Here is a 25809-nt window from a genome sequence, read left to right as displayed (position 1 = left end):
TCGATTCTGCACCGATTTCCGTAAGGTGAACGCAGTGACTGTGCCGGATTCCTTTCCTTCACCTCGTATTGATGACTGTATTGACAGTGTGGGTCCTGCAGAATTTATTACGAAACTAGATCTGCTAAAAGGGTACTGGCAGGTCCCTTTAACGCAACGTGCATCTGACATTTCTGCATTTGTAACCCATGATGCCTTCTTGCAGTACACCGTAATGGCCTTTGGCATGAGAAATGCCCCAGCCACTTTCCAGCGCCTCATGCAGCATGTATTGGGAAATGTGCCTGACTGTAGAGTGTACTTAGATGATGTGGTGGTCTATTCCAGAGACTGGGTGAGTCACATCTCCAGCTTGAAGGATGTGTTCCGGCGCCTGGCAGATGCCTCACTAACGTTAAATCTGGCCAAGTGCGAATTTGGCAAGGCTATGGTCACCTACTTGGGGAAGCAGGTTGGCCATGGGCAGGTTCTACCCGTGACCACCAAGGTTGAGGCTGTGCTGGCTCTCCCGACACCTACGACTCGGCGTGAACTGAGACGTTTCCTGGGTATGGCCGGTTACTATCGGTGTTTTTGTTAAAACTTTTCTGTAGTGGTTGCCCCATTGACCAAGCTGTGTAGCCCAGCCATTCCTTTTGTTTGGGATGATGACTGTGCCCATGCCTTTACTGCTGCCAAGTCCCTCCTCAGTAGTGCCCCAGTGTTGGCTGCACCCAACTTCTCCAGGCCTTTCAAGCTAGAAGTCGATGCTAGTGCCATAGGAGCTGGAGCAGTGCTATTGCAAGACGGTGTTGATAATGTGTGCCACCCTGTCTGCTATTTCTCAGTGAAGTTTAAAAAGCATCAGCTGAATTACTCAACGATTGAGAAAGAAACCCTGGCCATGCTCCTTGCTTTGCAGCACTTCGAAGTTTATGTGGGCTCCACGTCTGTACCGGTCACAGTGTACACAGATCACAACCCCCTTGTTTTCCTGATGCAGATGTACAACAGTAACCAGCGGTTGATGCGCTGGGCGCTCCAAGCACAGCGCTATAACATCGAGGTGAAGCACAAGAAAGGGGCTGATAATCTGGTGGCTGACATGCTGTCACGTGGGTAACGTCATTGCTTGCAAAGTCAATTGTCAACATCTGTGTTATATTAGTGTATGATCTGTGATTTATGTATAGTGTAATGCTTATTTTCTGCCTGTAGGTGGGGTTTATTCTTATCGGTGGGGGTGTTACAGGCCTGTGTGTGTGGCCTTGTCTTTTTGTTCTCATTTCAGGTACCGCCTTCCCCCCCTCCACCTCAATCAGCTGATTGCCAGGGGTTCTGCTCCTTATTAATGGACTGAAAGTGGCTGACAAATCCTTTCCTGTAGTTGGCTAGGAGTTCTTAACAATGTCAGCTTTTCTTGAAAAGTCCGTCTTGAAAATGTCTTTCACCGTATATCCTCAACCAGCTCAATTTCTCCTCCTTCAGGAATTGTACCATCACAAACCAGGTATTCAATGAACACAACTACATTTCTGCTCATCCAGCTCGCATCAGATGCAGTTGTCTAGCTCTGGCAAGCTAACTCTCTGACTGTCCAATCAGAGGCTGTGAGTACACTGACCTCATCGTACACCTGCAAGCAGACCATGGTGTCCTCAACTCAATATCTGATTGGTTAAAGCAACAGTCTGGTCAACACTTACTTTATGCTGCAGGACAGCAGAAGTGATTCTGAAGGCCTCCAGGCAGATTTCTTTGAGCCTAGCAAGAAATGAATGCTTAAATGTGATTGGATAAGAGCTTTGATATGAAAACACGCTTGGAAGCAGCGCAACCAGGGAAAAGCTAGAAAGGACGCGACGAGACCTTTAGGAATTATTTAATAGGTATTCATGGAAAATATAATTAAGTCATCAACACTACTGTCCCCCGTCTGCAGACGCAGCAGCCAAACTCGTTTATGGTGATCAATGGGGACTTCAACCACGTCACCTTGGACAGAACACTCACAGAATTCACCCAGTATATTGATTGTCACACCCGTGACAATCAAACACTGAATCTGCTGTATGCAAATGCCTTCAATGCATACAGTACAACTGCCCTACCCCAACTACGCAGGTCTGATCACAACCTTGTCCTGCTCACCCCAAAGTACGTCCCGCTTGTCCAATGGCAGCTTGTGTCCAAAAGGAATGTAAGGAGGTGGACACAGGAGGCCCTGCAGGACTGCTTTGAGTCCACCGACTGGGAGGCCCTCTGTCAGCCTCATGGGGAAGACATCAGCAGCATGGCGGACTGCATCACAGAATATATCAAATTCTGTGAGGACTCTGCTGAATGACAAAAGGAGAGCCTTCAGGTCTGGAGACAAGGAGGAGCTAAGGAGGGTACCTACAGGTGTCAGGATTTGAGTGGTGAAGTGGTGTAGAGGATCAAATTGCAGGAGTCAAGATGAGGCCGGTTTTCAAACAAAAAAGTATTTAATGATGTTACGGGCCTGTGTGTGTGGCCTTGTCTTTTTGTTCTCATTTCAGGTACCGCCTTCCCCCCCTCCACCTCAATCAGCTGATTAGCTGATTGTCAGCTGTATTCTATAAAGCTCCTACCTGGGTGCGTCATGGGGAGAGTGATCCTGCAGCCAGCGTGTTTGTTTCTGGCCGGCATTGTGGTGTCTGAAACGGCTTCTTCTTGGTTTATTGTATATTGTAAATAAATCCCTGCGATTGCAGACGGTCCTTGGTTGGCTTCTTTGGTTTGTTTTCTCCTTTTACCTCAATTGTTACCTCCTTGTGTTCCCCTAGACATTTTCTACCCTGTCGGGTCGTAACAAATGAAAACGAACAAAAACCCAAAAGGCGCTGCAGACAAGCAGGTAAATCTAAAAACTAGAAATAAATTCCAGAAACATGATAGAAAAACTTACAGGACACAAACAAGGCCAGGAAGAAGGTAACATTACACACTCACCGGGGGAAAAACATCAATGACGTGACAGAGAACAAAGGGAAAGGCAGGACTATCGATGCACAAGAGGGCTCAGGGATGACAAGACACAGGTGAAACAGATCAGGGCAATCAAACCAGGAGAGACCAATTAACATTCAAACACACACAAGGAAACACAACAAACAGGAAAACAAGTACTTGACAAAATAAAAGAGTCAACACAAAACATGGCACAAAATAAAAGGACAGAACCGTAACTACAGGAGGAAGCTGGAGGCCAAACTCCAGCAGAAGAACATGAGGGAGGTATGGTCAGGAATGAAGGATATAACTGGCTGTGGGGGGAGAGACAGGCTGTGGAGGTGGTGGAGGAGAACAGATACCTGGGAGTGAACATCAATAACAGACTGAACTGGAGGACCAACAGTACAGCTGTGTCCTAGTAGGCCTGCAGAGACTCTACTTCCTGAGGAAGCCGAGATCCTTCAACGTGTGCAGCAAGATGCTGGAGATCTTCTACCAGTCTGTTGTGGCCAGAACCCTTTTCTCTGCTGTGGTCTGCTGGAGGAACAGCAACACACTGAATAACCTGATCAGGAAGGCTGGCTCTGTCATTGGCTGGGAGAGGAGGACACTTAAGAAACTGATATCAGTCATGGATCATCCTGACCTCCCTCTCCACCAGATGATAGACGGACAACAGAGCTCCTTCTCCAAGAGACTCAGACAAAGAACACTACAGGAAATCTGTCCTGTCTCAATCCATACGCCTGTTTAACTCCTCATCTGTATGTGACACCGGATCATGTTCTTCGACTTCTCCAGCGCCTTCAACATCATCCAGCCCAGTCTGCTGAAGGGCAAACTGGTCCCCTCATCACTTGGGTCGATGACTATCTGATGGGCAGACCGCAGTTTGTGAGATTACAGAACTGTGTGTCCGGTCATCTGATTAGTAACATCAGGGCCCCCCAGGGAATTGCACTGTCTCCCTTCCTCTTCACCACATACACTGCTGACTTTCAGTACTGCACTGAGTCGTGTCATCTGCAGAAATTCTCTGATGACGCAGCCATTGTGGGGTGTGTTGACCTGGTAGACCTGCCCTCTCCTGTCTGCATCGGTGGGACGGATGTGGAGATGGTTCCTGTGTATAAGTACCTGGGGGTCTCACTGGACAATAAACTGGACTGGTCCACTAACACAGAGGCCGTCTACAAGAAGGGCCTGAGCCGGCTTTACTTCCTGAGGAGGCTCAGGTCCTTCAATGTCTGCAACAAGATGCTGCAGATGTTCTATCAGTCTGTTGTGGCGAGCACCATCTTCTTTGCTGTGGTGTCCTGGGGTGCAGGCATCAAGGCAACAGACTGAACAAACTCATCAGGAAGGCAGAGTCTGTTGTTGGCTCTAAGCTCGTCTCCCTGGAGGAGGTGGTGGAGGACAGGATGCTGGCAAAGCTGCTGGCAATCATGGACAATCCCTCTCACCCCCTCTACAAAACACTGGACAAGCTGAAGAGCAGCTTCAGCAATAGACTCATTCAACCCTGCTGCTCTAGGGAACGATACAGGACATCGTTCCTTCCATCCACAATAAGACTCTACAACTCATCGAACTCTGTCAGATCCGCCATCACAGAACTAAACCTGCACTTAACTATCACCCTTCACTTCATGTCACTTTTGCACTTCCAGTATATAGTGTATATATTTGTTTACATTACACAAAGATAAAGATAAATTAATAAGATGTACAATAAAAATGTGTCAGATACAGAGCATAGAGCAATAGATGGTGTTTGTCATATTGTTTATGAGTCTCACAGCCCTTGGAAAGAAGCTGAGGTGTAGCCTTGATGTTTTGGTCCTGATGCATCGTAGTCTTTTTTATGAGGGGAGGAGGCTGAATAGTCTATTTGCTGGGTGGGTGGAGTCCGCCACGATGCAGGCTGCTCTGGGCTGAGTCCATTTTGCTTTATTCTCCTCAGTAAATAGAGGTGTTGTTGGACCTTCTAGACCACGCTCTCTGTGTTTGTGGTCCAGTTGAAGTCACTGGAGATGAAGAGCCCCATGTACTTGATGCTGTGGACCATCTCTAAATTTTCTCCCTTGATGTGAAGGGGAGAGTGAACAGGTCACCTCTCCTGAAGTCCACCACCATCTCCTTTGTTTTCACCACATTAACCAGATATTGTTATCCCTGCATCAATCCATCAGATCCTGAAACTCCTGTCTATACACTGACTCGTCACCATGGGATATCTGTCCCACCACCGCCACCGTGTCATCCACTGGCGACAACATACGACTGCCTGGGTGTTTGGTGGAGCAGTCATATGTGTTGTGAGTTGACTCCAGCTGAAGGATTCTCAGAGGTCTTAAGTAGAGGTGTCTGACAGTGTCTCTTCCAGCAGGGTGCAGGACAATGATTTAGTCTGACCTTTCTGTCAGAATTATGAGGAGATCCAGATTATGAGCCTGCAGCAGCATCATGTTCACACTTCCTCCTTCTGCTGCAACTGAGAAATTTCCCAGTTTGGGATGAATAAAGCGTCTGTCTGTCTGTGGTTTAGATATTTTTAGGCCAGCAGAGAAGGCCTTGCAGGTCCTGGCAGCCTGAAAGTCCAGACATAGGGAGTCACAAGCCAGTTTACTTCTTGTGCTGATCCAAAGTCTAGATAGATGGAGAGGGTTGTGTCAAGAAGTGAACCCAGCATAAAACCTTTGTCAAAATAAACATGTGAATCATAAACATGTCTTCCACTCCAGATCAGTCAGGACTCTTCTTAACAATGACCACCATCTGAGCTGTTGACCTACAGGGTCCTGGTGGGAATAGAGCTACTGTTGGTTGAAGAAGGAGAGGAGGAAGACAAGAGTTTAGGACTGGAAGCCTGAGGAATGGAGGAGGAGTGTTCTGGTGATGATGATGACCTACAGAGGTATGAAGCTGATGAGCCATACAATGAAGATGTGGGAAAGAGTAGTGGAAGCTAGGCTAAGGGGAGACGTTAACATTTGTGAGCAGCAGTATGGTTTGATGCTGGGAAAGAGCAGATGTGATATTTACCTTGAGAATGCTGATGTAGAAGTAGAGAGAAGGGCAGAAGGAGCTGCATTGTGTCTTTATAGATCTAGAGAAAACGTCTGGTTGTCCCAAGAACAAGGTTGAAGCTCAGAGGAGATCATTCTTTCTCTGCTGCAGTCCTCAAAATCTGGACCAGTTTCCCTCTGTAGGCTGTCCCAGACACTGCCTGGTTTAAATCCCTTCGTTAAACTCATTTTGATTCTTTGGTCTTTAATTCAGTTTGAGAGCTGCTCTTTCTGACTTTTTATTGTTTTTTTATCTGGTGCTTTTAATTCGGCATTTTGTTCTTTTTTTCTTTTCTACCTCTTTTCAAAGCTTCTGGAAGCCCCTTTTTCACACTGTTGAACTCAACATTTTATCTCCACTAGAGGGCGACATTATCAAGTAGGCGGTGCACTACTTGTGCACTGGGTTCAACCATTGTGTCAATAATAACTGCTGCTTTGAAGAGAACAATTGTCAGACTGAATGTTGAACATCAGCTAGTTTCTCCTGTTGATTTTTGTACAGATGGAACATTGGCTGTGGATTATTCTTGCTGCTCTATTCTTTGGTAAGATAGAAAGCTCAACATGTTTCCTCTTCACACACTTGAACACATTTAAGGCTGCTGATTGTTGTCCTTGAATCAATCATCTTTACTGATTTATCTCTTCCTCTGCATGTTCTGTTCTTCCCCAGAGTGTAAAGGAGAAGACAAAGTGATCCAGACACCAGGAGACGTCATTGCTACTGAAGGAGACACGCTCACACTCAGCTGCACTTTTAAGGAAACTGGAGCAAACGACAATTTGTTCTGGTACAAACAAGAAGAAAATGGTTTTCCGAAGTACATGCTGAAACGTGATAAGTTTGAAGGAGATGACAATGCTCCAGATTTCCCTAAACACAGATTTGATGCGAAAATCAACCAGACTTTGGTTCCTCTGAAGATCCAGAAGCTTCATGTGTCTGACTCTGCTGTGTACTACTGTGCTCTGAGGCCCACAGTGACAGGAAACACCAAAACTCTGAACAAAAACCTTTGGAGCAAAGACAACACAATACTCCACAACATCCACTAGAGGGAGCCACACTCTGTTCAACCACTGATTTCTGACTCATTGGACTGAGGACAAAGACGACAGAGAAATGAAGCAGTTGACATCTGAGACAGAGCTGTTGTTGAAGCAGAGAAGAATTTAATTGGTTGAGTTGAAGTAAAGCTGTAACTGGCCCCGCCCACTCAACATCATCAGCTCATCCAATGACATTATTTCTTCCTCATTCTACTCTGGTGGAAGAACATTGTTGATGTGCTGTCTGTCTGGCTTTAATAACTCCAAAGACATGTTGCTTTACCTCTTTTTGCTTCTATCTCACATTATAGGTGAGTTGAAGAACAGGGATTCAAGTTTTGTTGAAGCTGCTGCATTAACCAGATATACAGACTGCACTTCACAACTCTTCTTGTTTCTTTGCTCTGATACAATGAAAATCATCTTTTCATCATCTTCTACATTGAACTGACAGAGTTGTACAGTTGATTTTGTTGTGAATGTCCACAGAGTAACACTGTACAGGAGACATTTTCCACTGTCTTCTCCTCTCAACCTCATGGACAATGTTAGTCTAATGGCTTCATGTTCTCTACTTTTTCCAGGACTAACAGCTGGAGACACAATCTCTCCTGAACGAGATGAAGTCAGTGGAAGAGAAGGACAATCTGTCACACTCTCATGCAACTATCAGACAGATGAAACGTATTTTCGTCTTTTCTGGTACAGACATCATTCTGACCTTCAGGCTCCTCAGTTTATTCTCTTGAAAGGAGCTAAAGGAAACACAGTTGAACACATTCCTGATAAACGCTATAAATCCCAAACAACAGATACATCAACTGAACTGACCATAACAGACCTAACCCTGGCAGACACAGCTCTCTACTACTGTGCTCTAGAAACACAGTGATACAAAGTGTAGAAGAGGCTGTACAAAAACCTGAACCCAGATATGTGACTAATCTTCATAGAGGAGGGGGTGGTATTCAAACCACAGCTTCATATCAGATAGATTCTGCTAATTCCTGTTTGATCAGAGTCACTGTGGTTACAGCTGCTAATGAAACACTGTGGGAGGATTCACATGAGCAGCAAATCCACATCAATGACAAACCAACTGAAGGTTCACACACTAAACACCATGGACACTAAGAACTAACATAGAAATAAACGAATGTTGAAGACAGAGAAATAATCTCAGCTCTTCAAATAATTGATATTTCCAGCCAATAAAATCCACAGCATTCAAAGCAGTCAAACAGTAAAAGAGGCTGATTTAGAATCTGTACAATGAAGTGACGACATGGATCATAGTCCATTAGATTCCTTATTTACTGGATGATGTTGCTGCTAAAAAGCAGCAGAAAGCCTCCAGAATAACAGAGGTTTATGTGTTGGGGCTAAAAGCTCTAAAATCTATCCAGCTGTGGTTTTGGTCTTCATAACATCCAGTGATATGAGAGGAGGAACAGGTGGAGGGAGGAGCAACACTGTCAAAGAGCAGAACAGAAAAGGACTCCCACTGTCACATCCATTCACTATGTGACAGCAACAAGGTGTTCTGTCTTTCTTCAGCTGATGTGATGAAGACCCTCTCCTGGATCAGTCCCCACAAGGCTGCTGGACCAGACCACATTCCTGGGAGAGACCTGAAGAGGCCTTCAATGACATCTTCAACACCTCACTGAGTCAAGCAGTTGAACCCAAGTGCTTCAAGACCTCCACCATCCTACCAGAGCCACAGAAGTCTCCAGCAGTGTTCTTGAATGACTCTGGACCTCTTCCAGTTTGAGTATGGTTCCTACAGATCTACAGATGATGCAGTATCCCTGGCTCTGCATCTGGCCCTGACACACCAACACATGGACAGTGACGTTAGAATGCTGGTCACAGACTTCAGCTCAGCATTCAACACCATCATCCCACAGCAGCTCATGGTAAAGCTCAGCCTTCTAGGCCTCAACACCTCCTCCTGGAACTGGCTGCTGGACTTCCCAACACAAAGGTTGTAAAGTTCCTCCAGAGAGTCGTGAGCTCAGCAGAGAGGATCATGGGCATCTCTTGTTATGACCGGCCTGGAGGAAACTAGTACACAACACAAAAGATGACTCTCCCCTTTTCCTTGAATTACTGTCCAGGAACAATCTTTATTTCCTACGTTCATCTTCAGAGTGAGTATGGACAAAACAACTAACCAACATTATTACTAACTGAACTATCACAGACACCAAATAAAATCCAGAGCTCCTTCCCTGACTGACTAAAAACAGGAGGAAACCAGAAAACTAAACTGTGTTCTCAGCTCTACTTGTCAGGACTGTGGTGGTAAAACATTCAGACCTGGAATGGACAACACAGTCAGATTATGGAGCGGTTCAGCTGCTGAGAGGCCACAGGAAAAGAGGGACAGAGCTGGACTCTTCTCCTTATTATTTTAAATGGTGGATGGTAAACAACTTTCAGGTGCATTACTGCCACCTACTGAAATGGAGTGCGGATCTGGATAATCTGAATCCTATAAAATAAACCTGTCATTAAAAAAAAATAAACTTTTCAACCAAATGTCTCAGTGTCTTTGCAATAGATCAGATATGTTCAGTACAATATTTTCTTTCTATAATTGACTGATAGAAACGTTCATTTCTGTTGATATAATGGATCATTTTCTATAACATGCTCCATTGTTATCTTTATTCATTCTAACTAACATACTGTTCAGTCCTCTATGTCCAAACCTCATCCTTGTAAAAATGTCCTTCTTGCTTGTTTCTACTTGTAGTCCTATTTCAAAACCATCTCCCTGTCCTCTCACTATCCCACATGTATTTCCATTCTTCCTTAGACTATAGTTTGACTCTGCTTTGGATTCCAGCCTCACTAATACTTACACTCATAGGGCCGGATCTACCAAGATCCCACATTGCGTGTACTAAGTTGTGTACTAATTTATCTAGAATTTTGCATGTGGGCTGGAAGTACGGTTGGTGGGTGATTTGCTCAGACTTATTGATAAATGACAGCGGGTGCAAACGGCCGTAGGTGTTCACTGTTGAGAGTGCAAGTGCAGAATAATATTTGGTGGCGTTACATCGAAGGTTTCAGCTGAAGAGGCAAATAAACACATTATGGAGCTAAAGCTAAAGCTATTAAAGTTTTAAATGATCTACGTATAAACACAGACTCCAAAAAAATCTCGATTCTTGTTCTACTTGATCTTAGCTCTGCGTTTGACACCGTTGACCACAAAATTTTATTGGAAAGGCTTGAAAGGTGGGTTGGTTTGTCTGGCCCAGTTTTAAATTGGTTCAGAACCAACCTTTATGATCGGCAGTTTTATGTCTCCATTGGTGAATTCAATTCAAACAAAAGGAACATTACGTGTGGGGTACCTCAGGGGTCAATCCTTGGACCACTGCTATTCAGTCTCTACATGCTTCCACTCTCTCATGTCATACGCAAACATAATCTTAGTTACCATAATTATGCAGATGATTTGCAACTTTATATTTCACTACACCGAGATGACCTACACCCATAATATCCCTCACTCAGTGTATCAAAGATATTATCAATGGATGTCAGAAAACTTTTTACAACTAAACAAAGACAAAACAGAAATAATCATCTTTGGTGCACAGGCTCAGAGACTGAAAATCGCAGAACATCTCAACTCTCTCTCTCTCTTCATAGCAAAACTGAAGCAAGGAATCTGGGCGTAATTATCAACAGCAATCTAAATTTCAGACGTCATATCAATCACATTACAAGATCATCTTTTTATCATCTCAAAAATATCTCCAAATTGAGGGGCTTTCTGTCAAAATCAGACTCGTAAAAATGAATCCACGCATTTATAGCAAGTAGATTAGATTACTGTAAAGGTTTATTCACTGGACTCCAGATTCTAGAATTCAGAGGTTACAACTAATTCAAAATGCAGCTGCACGTATTCTGACTGGTACCAAAAAATATCAACACATCACACCCGTTCTTAAATCTTTGCACTGGTTACCTGTTAGAACAAGAATCAATGTCAAAATACTGCTCCTGGTTTATAAAGCACGACATGGTCTAGCACCTCAGTACATCACAGATATGCTCATCACTTACACCCCAGCAACAACACTTCGGTAAACGGGCAGATTTACTCATCCCTCGCACCAGATCCAAAGAAGGGGAGGCAGCTTTTAGTGTATATGCCCCACAAACATGGAACACCTTGCCTGACACAGTTAGACATGCCACATCAGGAGCCATCTTTAAAAAACAGAATAAAAACCTGTCTTTTTTCAACAGCATTCTGCTGAGCTGTGTGTGTCTGTGCGTGGTTGTGTGAGTGTGTATGTGGTGAAAATGGCATACATATGATTGTTTACTTGCACCTATACCTTTCAATTGATTCCAAACTGATTTTTATGTAACTGTTTGTATTGTAACTATATATACCTCTTGTAAAGCACATTGAGTCTGCCTTGTGCATGAAATGTGCTTTATAAATAAAATAAATAAATTGAAAAATTGTATTGAATAAAAACATCTGAAAATAAGACAGGACGTAGAGACGGACTGCCAAGTAAAAGAGGTCCACATTACAGAACAGTCACTGTAGACCAGATCATTTAGTGGACAAATCTGATCCATTTGGATATTTACTGACTAAAAAAAGAATGTGTAAGATGTTTGAATTCCTCCTCTACAATAACAGCAGCTACAGTATGTGCACAGCTACACATAGGACAAACCGTCTGCATGTCCTTTTGAGACGTGTTAAATATAGACACAGTTTCTATGAGCAACATTACTTTCAGGTTTGATAAATCACTTTGTGTGATCACATTTTCTCCGCCCAGTACACATATAATTGTGTGTAAACACCCAATACTGTATATTCCTTGAGGCCAATGTGCTAGCTGGATGCTAACTGGATGCTGATGTGCTGTATTGCACCTTTGAAAGACACAACCCTTAGCGTCCACTGTTAGTAAATCAGTTTGTACGTTGTTTTTTTTGGACACACAAACCTTTAGTAGATGTGGCCCATAGCGACCTGAGGAACTTCACCAGCTTTGTGGACCAGCTCTTCTGCCAACTCATTCCCTTGAACTCCTAGAAAGACATTACTGATGTTGGAGTGCTGCAATCTGTCTGTCCCCTGGACTATTTCTAAAACAATATCCAGCCTAGACTGAGACATGACATTTAGAGTGCTTATTAATGCCCATGATGAGTCTGAAGCATTAAAACCTCACTCTCAGGTCTATGACACTCAACCCAGGATAGAGCTATCACAATGGCCGTATACAATCTACTGCAATATCAAATGAAACTAAACACATCATCACTAATATTCACTACAAGTATTGTACTGAACCTTTGGGGGTCTGGGGACGTACGTATAAAACTATTACAAAACCAGTTTTCATAATACAAAAGAGAGCACTAAGAATAATCACAGAGCTGATTATCAAGACCCAACAAACAAATCATCTATAAACTCACAGACCTTAAAATTCAGTGATCCTCTCAACTATAAAACTGATCAGATGATGTATGAAGTGAATAAAAATCTGCTTTTTTTATTTACATGCGTACATAATGTTGTGTTGATGTGTGTACTTGACTGAAATAAAGCCACACTAAACTAAAGAGGTTATTCAGTCTCTCTCCTATAGAAATCCTAAGACCGGGGATTGTAAATGCAGCGCCCACTCTACTGGTTTCTGTCTTAGATGCATCCGTAAAAACAACAACTCTTTCTCCGTATGATAATCTGATCTGGTTCTCTACTGCATGACAGTAACATCTCTCCCTTCTAACTCTAGCAGTTGTAAAGCAACATCAAAGGAACTGCTGGGAAACACACTGTTGGACTCACATGAAGCTCCTGAAGGCCCATCTCTCTGGCTTCCTGTTCTATGCTCCAACCAAAGCTTTAAGTTGAGCTCTCTCTTTGTCCTGTCAATGCACAAGAACAGATCTGCTGCTCTTCTCATCCTTCTGACCTCTAAGGTTGGCCCAATAAACTGATCTCTTCTCATATGCAGAGGCATCTCCCCCAGCTCCACTTGGAGTGCTGCAGCTGGAGCAGCTTTCAAAGGCCCACAACCCCATCTCACAGCTTTACTCTGGATTACATCTGACCCCTTTAAATTAGCTTTTACTGCACATCTATAAATGATCCACTCATAGTCTGGTATTGATCTAATGACATTAACATGGACTTATCTCATCACAGGTCTATTTGCTCCCCAGTCCAGCCCTTGTAAACATCTCATCACATTCAGCACTTTCTTGCATTTGTCTATTATTCTACTGATATGAACTGAGCAAGTTAATCTTTTATCAAACCACAAACCAAGGTATTTAAATGATCAACTCTTTCCAGCTCTTTATCAGAAACTGAAATCTTTAGGTCTTGGGGAATATTTCTCTCACAGAAAAATAATAGCCAGTCTAAAAGCCCACTCTAGAGACCATCTTTTAACTTCATTCACTGCTTGCTACATTTTACTTACCATATAGTTGAGGTTCCTCCTCCTTTTCCACATAGCTCCATCATCTGCAAACAGAGCTACCTCCGTGGATCCTTCCAGATTCTTAAAAACCTCATTAATCAGGACCAACAACAACACTGGGCTGATAATACTGTCCTGTATGTTCATTGCTGAACGCTTCTTTAACTCTTACCACTATTTTCCTACCAGAGAGAAAGTTCTTCATCCATTGAAGCATTCTACCTTTAACTCCCACCTGATGAAGCTTCATAAGAAGGTTCTGCCTCCAAACCACATCATAGGCCTTTTCAGTATCAAATACAGCAATGACTGACTCCTTGTTTACCTGTGCCTTTCTAACAGAGGCTTCAGTGAGAACTGCTGGCTCCACTGTTCCTCTACCTTTCCTAGAACCACTTTGGTAGTTCAGCAACAAACCTCTGGTTTCCAGCCAGAGTACAAGTCTGTCATTAATCATCCTCTCATCAGCTTCCCCATTTGACATGTCGATGCTATGGGCCTGTAATCACTAGGGATGTTTGCATCCTTCCCAGGCCTTCTTATTGGGATGATGACTGAATGAATGAAACACAGCACCCCCTGCAGGCAGGGAGGAAGCACACACATGTGACTCAGTCAGAAGACTCTCTCCATCTTTCCTCAACATGTGCAGGTTGAGGTGGATCAGGAAAGCCTCCATCATTTTATCTCCCACCCTCTCCACTGCCTTTTCTACCCACTGCAATCAGGTGAAAGTTTCCTGAGCATCCAGGCCAGAACCCTCAGACTCAGAAAGCTTCCTCCCTCAGGTCATCACAACTCTGAACATGCTGCCTGCTCCCAAGACTCACTAACCCCCAGACAACCAACACACACAACACACTTCCAGCAAGAACAGCACACTGAACAAACAACTTTCAAATAAGACACAAAGACACATGAACAATAAAACGTCTTTTTATCTCCACTAGAGGGCGACATTATCAAGTAGGCGGTGCACTACTTGTGCACTGGGTTCAACCATTGTGTCAATAATAACTGCTGCTGTGAAGAGAACAATTGTCAGACTGAATGTTGAACATCAGCTAGTTTCTCCTGTTGATTTAAACCTTGTTGTACAGATGGAACATTGGCTGTGGATTATTCTTGCTGCTCTTTTCTTTGGTAAGATAGAAAGCTCAACATGTTTCCTCTTCACACACTTGAACACATTTAAAGCTGCTGATTGTTGTCCTTGAATCAATCATCTTTATTGATTCATCTCTTCCTCTGCATGTTCTGTTCTTCCCCAGAGTGTAAAGGAGAAGACAAAGTGATGCAGACACCAGGAGATGTCATTGCTACTGAAGGAGACACTCTCACACTCAACTGTACTTTTGAAACCAGTGACACAAATCCAAGATTGTTCTGGTACAAACAAGAAGTTGATAGTTTTCCAAAGTACATTTTGCGCCGTAGTAACTATGCAGTAGACGACAATGCTCCAGATTTCCCTGAAGACAGATTTGATGCTGAGCTCAAAGACAAATCAGCTCCTCTGAAGATCCAGAAGCTTCGTGTGTCTGACTCTGCTGTGTACTACTGTGCTCTGAGGCCCACAGTGACAGGAAACACCAAAACTCTGAACAAAAACCTTTGGAGCAAAGACAACACAATACTCCACAACATCCACTAGAGGAAGCCACACTCTCTTCAACTTCTATGGTTGGTTAGGATACAGTCTGCTCTAGATTCATTGTAGAGCTGATAGAACATCAACATCTTCACTAAACTAAACATGTCAGAGATTCATTATCTAATCACCTGCTTTTGTTGGATGGCGTTACCTTGGCCTCCAGTACTACTGTGAAAAACCTTGGTGTTATATTTCACCAGGATATGTCCTTTAATTCTCACATAAAGCAGGTGACCAGGACTGCTTTCTTTCACCTTCGTAATAACATCAACATTAGGAACATCCTTTCTCAGAGTGATGCAGAAAAACTAGTTTATGCATTTGTGTCTTCCAGGCTGGATTATTGTAACTCGTTACTGTCTGGCTCCAAATACTCTTTAAAAAGCCTCCAACTGATTCAAAACGCTGCAGCAAGAGCACTGACAGGAATTAGCAAGAGAGATCATATTACTCCAGTATTAGCTTCTCTTCATTGGCTCCCTTTAAAATCTAGAATTTAATTTAAAATCCTCCTCCTTACATACAAGACCCTGAAAGGCCTAGCTCCATCATATATGAAAGACCTCATAGAACCATTCAGTTGTCCACTCCTACCTAGATGAACTATTCACCAACCTGCCCATGATTCCTGTTATACTCACAGACTGTCACAGATCATCAGCTATGTGTTATATTACTAGATCCTACATGTTTCCTTCAGCTTGATGCTTGTATCTATGACAGAAGTTAGTTTATCTTGTTTCTCCTGTTCTTCTTCTCTCTATCTTCTCTGGTTCTACCCGGCTGGTCTTCAGCAGATGTTTTCTCCATATGAGCTGGTTCTGCTCCAGGTTTCTTCCTGTTAAAAGGGAGTTTTTCCCTCAGGCTGCTCTGGAGGTTTCAGGCTGGTTTTTGTGAAGCGTCTTGAGACGATTTGTATTGTTATTGGCGCTATATAAATAAAACTAAATTGAATTGAATTGAATTATGTTAAATGGACACATGGTCAGAACCATGTGTCTAAAGGTGGTGAGAGAAACTTCCATAAACCATAGAAACGTTAAAAGACACTAGTCAGTGTGAGGATGAAATGTTGTGTTATTGTGTAAATGTGTCTTCTCTACTCTCTGATAGTAGTTAAACATTGTAATCAGTGGTGTTGAATGCAGCTCTATCTAACATAGAGCTCCAGGTTCTAAGTGTCAGTGTTCACATCACAACTGAATTAAACTCATCATCATGGAAACTTAGAAAAATACTAAAATGAGAACGTTTCTGTCCAAACAAGGTTTAGAAAATCTCCTTTGTGTTGTTCTTTCTTGCTGCTTGGACCACTGTAATGAACTCCTTACTGGCATCCAGAATCAGACAATAAGAGAACTGGCACTGATTCAAAATGCTGCTGCTACAACAACAAGAAGAGAGAACACAATACTCCAGATATTACATCTTTCCACTTGGTTCTGTTCAGTCTAAAATGAAATGTAGGACCTTACTTGTTGTGTGCAAGTCTCCAGGGTGGATGCTAGACTATTTAACCTTGGATATGTGGGTCCTATGAAGTAGCTTAATGACTGTAGGCAGTGTTAGAGTGAGGCTGTATGTCCTGGTTGGAGCTGATACTAAAGCTCCACTAAGTCAGTTCACCACTCTTTAGAGCTGTGCTGAGCTCAATGAACTAGTCTCCTCCTACTGACTGACTGACTGACTGACTGCAGCTGTGAACATCAGACCAAACACAACTCACACAACCACTCACAACTAACTGACACTGAACATCAGTTCCAACAGTTCACGTCCGTCAACATGGAAAAACTGGCTGTGATTCTGGTCTGTTCAGCTCTCGTAGGTACGTATGTTTCTGACAAGAACACCTGGAACACAAAGACACTTTCAAAGCATTACTCGTTCACTTTGGATTTTCTTGGAGCTGGAGTTCAATGTTGAACATTTGACACATTCTACATTACAAAGATGTGACAAGTTCATCAATAAGAACTGCTGACGACACTGTTAGCAGCATCACTGAGTCTTTCAAAGGATGGACATGTGACTGTGGAACAGGACTGTAGATATAACATGTTGTTTCATCTCTAGGTCACAGCTTGGAAGATGATATTACTGCCATCAGAGCTGAAGTGTTTTCATCAGAGGGCAGTAGTGTTACTCTGTCCTGTAACTATTCAGTTAAAGCTCGGGATCTGCAGTGGTATCGACAGGATCCTGGATCAGCTCCTCAGTTCCTTATATTGATCACTGATACAAAAGATCCCAACGTGGTGACAGCAAAACCTCCACACCCTGGACTGACTGCTAAACTGAACCAGGAGAGAAATGGAGTTGACTTGGAGATCTCCTCTGCTGCAGTGACAGACTCTGCTGTGTACTACTGTGCTCTGAGGCCCACAGTGACAGGAAACACCAAAACTCTGAACAAAAACCTTTGGAGCAAAGACAACACAATACTCCACAACATCCACACTCCACGGGAGCCACACTCTGTTCAACCACTGATTTCTGACTCATTGGACTGAGGACAAAGACAACAGAGAAATGAAGCAGTTGACATCTGAGACAGAGCTGCTGTTGAAGCAGAGAAGAATTTGATTGGTTGAGTTGAAGTCAAGCTGTAACTGGTCCTGCCCACTCAACATCATCAGCTCATCCAATGACATTATTTGTTCCTCAATCTACTCTGGTGGAAGAACATTGTTGATGTGCTGTCTGTCTGGCTTTAATAACTCCAAAGACATGTTGCTTTACCTCTTTTTGCTTCTATCTCACATTATAGGTGAGTTGAAGAACAGGGATTCAAGTTTTGTTGAAGCTGCTGCATTAACCAGATATACAGACTGCACTTCACAACTCTTCTTGTTTTTTTGCTCTGATACAATGAAAATCATCTTTTCATCATCTTCTACATTGAACTGACAGAGTTGTACAGTTGATTTTGTTGTGAATGTCCACAGAGTAACACTGTATAGGAGACATTTTCTACTGTCTTCTCCTCTCAGCCTCATGGACAATGTTAGTCTAATGGCTTCATGTTCTCTACTTTTTCCAGGACTAACAGCTGGAGACACAATCTCTCCTGAACGAGATGAAGTCAGTGGAACAGAAGGACAATCTGTCACAATCTCATGCAAATATCAGACAGATGAAACAAATATTCTTCTTTTCTGGTACAGACATCATTCTGACCTTCAGGCTCCTCAGTTTATTCTCTGGAAAGGAGCTAAAGGGAGAACAGGAGAACACATTCCTGATAATCGCTATACATCAAAAACAACAGATACCTCAACTGAACTGACCATAACAGACCTAACCCTGGCAGACACAGCTCTCTACTACTGTGCTCTAGAAACACAGTGATACAAAGCGTAGAAGAGGCTGTACAAAAACCTGAACCCAGATATGTGACTACTCTTCAAAGAGGAGGGAAGTGGTATTCAAACCACAGCTTCATATCAGATGGATTCTGCTAATTCCTGTTTTATCAGAGTCACTGTGGTTACAGCTGTTAATGAAACACTGTGGGAGGATTCACATGAGCAGCAAATCCACATCTACAGCACTAACACAAATGACAGAAGACTGGTTGAGAGAAATAGACAGGAAAGATATAGTTGTAGCAGTACTACTTGATTACAGTGCAGCCTTTGATGTAATCAACCACGGACTGTTAATTAATAAACTCAGGTGTTGTGGCTTCATCCAAACAGCAACAGCATGGTTGGGTTATAGTCATCTTGTTAATAGATCTCAGAGTGTTTTCATGGCTGCTCCTAAGAAGCTAAACAGGTTGTGTCTGGTTTCTACAGGGAGTTCACTGGGTCCGTTAACATCCTCCATCTTTACACATGACTTTCCTCTGGTGCTGGAGAAAGCAAAGTGTCCATGTATTTTGATGACACAATATATGTTCATACACCCACAGTAAAAGAATTCAGTGATATCCTAACACAGAACTAACAGCAGCACTAGAATGGGTGACTGGCAACCAATTAGTTTTAAACATAAAGCAAAGAGCATGATCCTCGGGACAAGTCATTCACTGAACAGTAAAGCCCAGTTAAATGTGATGATGAACAATGTTACTGTGGAGCAGGTTGGAGAAACAAAGCTCTGGGGTGTCATTTTAGAAAGTAATCTGTCATGGACAAGGCACACAGATGAAGTAGCTGCAAAGATGGGGAAGAATATATGAATCATAAGGAGACGCTCTGTGTATTTGACAATGGAACTGGTCAAACCAGTGGTTGAGACACTAGTCTTGTCACAACTCGATTACTGCTCAGTGATTTGGTGCAAACATGAAGGACTTGGGAAAACTGCAGCTGGCTCAAAGCAGAGCAGCTCGTGTTGCCCTTAAGTCTACAATAAGGTCAAATGTAGATGAGATGCACAACAAAAGTCACTGAAAGGCTGAAAGTATCACTCCTAGTCTTTAAGAAATACATCCTACCTGTATATATAACCAGTTAACTTTAAGCTCGGTTGCACATGCATCAAACGAGACATGTCACAAGAGGCTGCTATCGACTGAAGCTAAAAAGGAATCAATGTTAAAACAAGTGTTGTATAGAGCAGTGGTAGCATGGAATACACAGACAACACACATTACTGAAGAAAATCTAAACTAAACTAAATCAGGCTTCAAAAAGCCAACTGACAAATCAACAAGCAGCTCAAAGGAACTGAGATATAGATTGGACACATATACATAGACAGGCGCACACACACATAGATATATGTGTTGGTATTCAATTGTCGTTACTGTAATGATGGTGATTGTTAATAATAACTGTTGTCGTTGGTTGTTGTTGTCATTTATGAGCATTATTTCATTTACAGTGAGTTTAGTCGAATGAAAGAATGTGAACTCTGTTAATAGTTTCACCAAAGGTTGTGGTTTTGTTGTTGTCATCGTTTTACTTTATTTCTGTTTTGTCTTTTACTGGTCTATTTTATGTGTGGACCCCAGGAAGATTAGCTGTTGATGGCTGCAGCTAATGGGGATCCAATAAACACAATAAACATCAACGACAAACCTACTGAAGGTTCACACTCTAAACACCATGGACACAATCATTTTACTTCCAAAACAAAAAGGAGTGCATGTGTCTGCATTAACATGATTGAACATTGGCCTTTACAGGCCATGTTATTCATGTAGATTCAGTAGTTGAGAGTATCTGGAAAAAATAAAGATATCTGAACGACAAAGGACATATTTAAGTGGAACAATTGGAACAAATGTCTCAAAATAAAGACGTGATGCTAAAACTACAAGGAAAGAGCTACAACAAGGGGGAGATTCCTGTTTCTCTACCAGAGGAGTTGAACTCCTTCTACACTCGCTTTGAGCACAACATTCAGCTGGAGGTGTTTCTGGAACAGTACATCAGCCCATCCCAGGTAACCCTGTCTGATGTGTGTAAAAGCCTCATAAAGGTGAATGCCCATAAAGCTAATGGTCCAGACAACGTCTCATTCCCTGGATTCAAAGCTTGTACAAATGAACTGGCAGATTTCTTAGACATTTCCAACCTTTCCCTCCTCCAGTCTGTAGTCTCCACATGTTTTAAGCAAACAACCATCATTCACGCACCAAAAAAGCCAAATGTGAGCATCTAAATGACTCTGACCCTATAGCACTCACCTCCACCATGATGAAGAGCTTTGAGAGGACAGTCAAAGCACATGTCCTCCTTCCTGCCCACCCCACATGACCCTCTACAGTTTGTCTACAGGCCAAACTGGTCCACGGACGACGCAATATCATCAGTGCTGTACACGGTCCTCTCCCACCTTGATCAGAGGAACACATACAGTGGTGTGAAAAGGTGTTTGCTCCCTTCGTCCTCATCATATCAAACTAATTTAAATATTAGTCAAAGATGACACGTTTAAACATAACATGCAGCTTTTAAATGAAGGTTTTATTATTCTTTCATTGTGTTATTGTTGGTGTGTTCTGGATCATTGTCTTGCTACAGAACCCAAGTTCTCTTCAGCCTGAGGTCACCAGTTGATGGCCGGACATTCTCCTTCAGGGTTTTTAGCTACAAGCAGAATTCATGGTTCCATTTCTCACAAGGTCCTGGAGCAGCAGCCCAAGACCACCACATTACCACCACCAGGTTTTACTGCTATGATGTTAGTAATGGGACACTCACCTTCCAAAAAGTATTGAGTGTTGTCCTGAAGTCTTGGGGGTGGTCCACATGTTCTTTTAGCTCAGCAGTGGTTCTGGTCTTGAACTCTGCCATGAGGCCATGTTAGCCCAGTCTCTTTCTGAACTCTGACCTTAACTGAGCCCAGTGAGGCTGCAGGTCTCTGGGTCTTGTTGTGGGCCTTTTGTGCCCTCTTGGATCAGTGGTGTCTGAGCTCTTGGGGTCATTGTGGTGGGCCGGCCTCTCCTGGGAAGGTTCTCCACTGTTCCATGTTTCCTCCATTTGTGGATAATGGCTCTCACTGTGGTTCTCTGGAGTCCCAGAGCTTTAGAACCTTTTCCAGACTCATAGATCTCAGTGACGTTCTTTCTCATGTTCCTGAATGTCTCTGGATCTGGGGCTGAGGTCCAGCTGTGGAGGATCTCTCTAGGATCAGGTCCTATTGAAGTGGTTTCTAGACTGAGAACAGGTGTGGCAGTAACCAGGTCTGGGTGTGGCTGGAGGAACTGGACTCAGGTGATGAACCACAGGTAAGTTATGTTTTAACAGCAGAGAAGAGCAAACACTTTACCACAGGGCCATGGAGCTCTGGATTTAGTTTCCCCTGAATAATAAAAACCTTCATTTTAACACTGCATTTTGTGTTCACTTGTTTATCTTGTTTATCTGTGTGAATATTCATCAACTTCAGCTCTGTCTTCAATATCTTACCTCAGCACTGAGGAAGCAGCAGAGTCACCAGGAGTGGCCTGTGAACAATGAAGTTCCCCAGGACGGGACTTGTATAGAAAACCTACAAGAACAACCTACAAGAAGTCAGCGGAGGAGAAATGTCTCATACTTGCAACAATCATGGAGGTCAGACAACCTGGAACAAGAGATGAATGAGCTCAGAGTCAGGGAAGAGCTCAGCAAACAACTTCCTGTTTTATAGAGACTCTGCAGCTCATTGGCTGGAGACAGACCAATCAAAAGTACAGCAACAGTCCTGAATAGACAGAGGGAGGCATCCAGTCTGCTCCACACAGCTCCAATACAATCACTAACTATTTTTTTTTTTTTTGTGATCAAGTATTTCATTAATTTTCTTTCCCATATTGATCCAGTAGAACAACAAATAACAAAGATATTATGGAAATAACGACAGTAAAAACAGACAAATAAACATACAAACAAGCAACATGAAAAAAGAAACAATGGAAAAACCACTAATAAACAACAAAAACACCCAATGTAAATTCAATATATAAGACATCTAAACATATAATCTCTGTATAGTCTACTACTGAACATGCCCATTGGTCATCGGACAGAATGTGTGGTGCTTTCCATCTCTGGGCAATGATTTTTTTGCTGCCGTGATTCCAAGCAGAAGGCTCTGGCGTTGTCTAACGGACAAGTTCAAACCAGGAAAATCATTCAACAACAAAGTGACTGGAGAACATGGGATTGAAACGTTCAGCAGAGCAGACAGTCTTCTTGCAACAATTTTCCAAAAGGATAGTACTGGGGGACAATTCCATACCATGGTTCTTACCATGTGCCTATGGTTCTCAGGGAGCAGAGTTGATAGTCTGGATTTGGAGCATGTTTCATCTGAAATAATTTCCGAGGAGTGCAGTAGAGTCTGTGGAAAAAGTTAGAATGTATCATGGATTTCTAGATGATGAAAGAACATTGGACCACACCATGTTCCAATCTACTGCTGAAGAAGAAACAGACAGGTCGTGACTCCAATTGGTTTTAATAAGTGGAGGAGATTCTGCTGCTTTGCACATAAAGGCATACAGGTTGGAGACCAAACCCTTGGCAGATTGATTGGAACAGATTTTGTGAATTGGATGGATCTTGAACTCGTCTCCCCAAGAGATCCCATAGGCTCGCAGAGCACTGCCAAGTTGTAAATAAAAAAAGAAGGATGTACTAGGGATATTATAAACTGTATTCAGGTCTAGAAAGGTCCTCAATATGTTGTTAGAAATTATATCAGAGTGCAAAATTATTAAAGAAAGGGAGATGTAGATGATATTTCATATGGATATTTGCATGGTTTTCTACTGATCTCCAAATCATGATTAGGTAAGAAATAATTGGGCCATATTTGGATCTACAAATTTTAAGGGGAATATTGGAATGAATCCTGGAGTCTATGAGGGCGCACCAGCTTCTCCTCCAGAGGACGCCAGGCCACTTCAGCGTCTGGGTTAAGCCAAATATTTAAAACATGAAGACTGAAAGACCATGAATAGAATTTAAAGTTAGGAAGACCTAGTCCAGAGAATTTTGATTTTTGCAGAATAGACATTTTAATGCGAGGACGCTTACCTTTCCACATATATGTAACTAATTTGTGCAATTTATCCCAGTAACCTGTTGGAGGGGGTAAAGGGAGCATACCACTACAAAAATGAACCCGAGGCAGAATATTCATCTTAATAACTGAAATACGTACATGGAAAGTATTTGGCATGGCGGCCCAGCTTGCAATGAAAGGAAAATGGAGATGCCCAAATATATTAATATTTTGTATCCAGATATTTCACTAAAATTATTAAAAATAGACAGAATATGTGGAACAGAATGTACGGCGTCAACCAGAAAAACTAAAATATCATATGCATAAAGAGATATGAAATGATCCGTATTACGGACAGAAATGGGAATGTGGGAAGACTGATGTACAGCCTGGGCCAAGGGTTTTAGAGATAGAGCAAATATTAACAGAGAAAGAATACACCCTTGTCTAGAGCTGCGGAAAACAGAAAAGGGAGGAGAGCATAAACTACCAGTCATCACCATTGCCACTGGAGAGGAATATAAAGTTTGTACCATGCCAATACGGTGATCTCTGATCCCCATGTGCCGCAAAACCGACCATAAAAAATGCCTCTCAAGGCGGTCAGAAGCTTTCTCTGCATCAAGGGAGAGAACGGCACATGGAGCACAGAGGTCAGCAGTGGCATCAATGATATGCAGAAGTCTACGGACATTGTCTGATGACAGACGGGATTTAATAAATCCAGTCTGATCTGGATGAACAAGCTGTCCCATAAGAGCTTTGCAAATAGAAGCAGAGTGATAGTGGCCAAGTTCACCTCCCTAGAAAAGGAACCTGTGCCGACAGAATAGTTAATCATGTTTAGAATTAAAGGGCCAAGATTGGGCCAAAAGTACAACAAAAACTCCTTTATCCATTTTACTCAACGCTCATTCCAATTCAACAAGTGTAATGGGAGCCTCTAAACGGGAAACCTCAGAAAGTGATAGTTTTGGTAATTTCAAATTATTAAAGAAGAGGAGCATTATTTGTTCAACCTGGGCTAGTTTCTGTTCCAACTCCAGGCGCCTGTGATGACAGGACTTGTTCAAATTAGAAGCTAAGGAAGTACATTTACTATGAATGAAGCCAGTCACTAAATTTACTGATGACTCCATCATTGGCTTCATCATGGGAGGTGATGAGACGTCCTACAGAGAGGAGATTAGAGATCTGACATCATGATGCTCAGACAATAACCTCCTGCTCAACCACAGAGGACTGGACTCAGTGGTTCCATGGTCTAGGACAAAAGGGGGCGAACTTAAATGGACAGAAGGTGGTGGAATTATAAGTAGAGTGATTATTTCTCATGAAGTCTATTTCACTTTTGGTTGTTTGTTGGAAAGATTTCCAATCTGTGAAACTAAAAGCTTCAGTATGATCATAGGATCTATTTTCAAGGTGAACCTGGACAAATATAACTCTGCAGGGTCCCTGTCCTTCTCAGCTATGAGAAATATACATGACATTGAATCTAACTCTGGTAAAGAACTCAGCAGGAACTGTGATGAGGTGATGATCAAAGACAAATGGATGTGGAGATCTCCTCTGCTGCAGTGACAGACTCTGATCTGTACGACTGGGATCTGAGGCCACAGTGACAGGAAACCCAGAGTGGGAACAAAAACACCAGCTGACACACTGACAAGCTGCTGGAAGCCTTTTTATCTCCACTAGAGGACGATATCATCAAGTAGGCGGTGCACTACTTGTGCACTGGGTTCAACCATTGTGTCAATAATAACTGCTGCTGTGAAGAGAACAATTGTCAGACTGAATGTTGAACATCAGCTAGTTTCTCCTGTTGATTTAAACCTTGTTGTACAGATGGAACATTGGCTGTGGATTATTCTTGCTGCTCTTTTCTTTGGTAAGATAGAAAGCTCAACATGTTTCCTCTTCACACACTTGAACACATTTAAAGCTGCTGATTGTTGTCCTTGAATCAATCATCTTTATTGATTCATCTCTTCCTCTGCATGTTCTGTTCTTCCCCAGAGTGCAAAGGAGAAGACAAAGTGATCCAGACACCAGAAGATGTCATTGCTACTGAAGGAGACACTCTCACACTCAACTGCACTTTTAAGGAAACTGGAACAAAGGACAA

General features: G+C 42.6%; 1 long non-coding RNA gene across 1 annotated transcript; it reads right to left on the bottom strand.

Moving 5' to 3' along the window:
* Positions 1-18385: 18385 nt before the first annotated feature.
* Positions 18386-24284, bottom strand: LOC125010126. The gene is made up of 5 exons (XR_007113018.1): positions 22920-24284; positions 22094-22188; positions 21386-21986; positions 20869-21017; positions 18386-18430 (listed from the first exon to the last, which is right to left on the bottom strand). It is a non-coding gene; the product is annotated as an uncharacterized LOC125010126 (long non-coding RNA).
* Positions 24285-25809: the final 1525 nt, after the last annotated feature.

Source organism: Mugil cephalus, chromosome 7 (assembly GCF_022458985.1).
Source record: "Mugil cephalus isolate CIBA_MC_2020 chromosome 7, CIBA_Mcephalus_1.1, whole genome shotgun sequence".
Lineage (NCBI taxonomy): Eukaryota > Metazoa > Chordata > Actinopteri > Mugiliformes > Mugilidae > Mugil > Mugil cephalus.
Note: the sequence above shows the minus strand (reverse complement) of the source record. Positions and strands in the feature narration are given on the sequence as shown.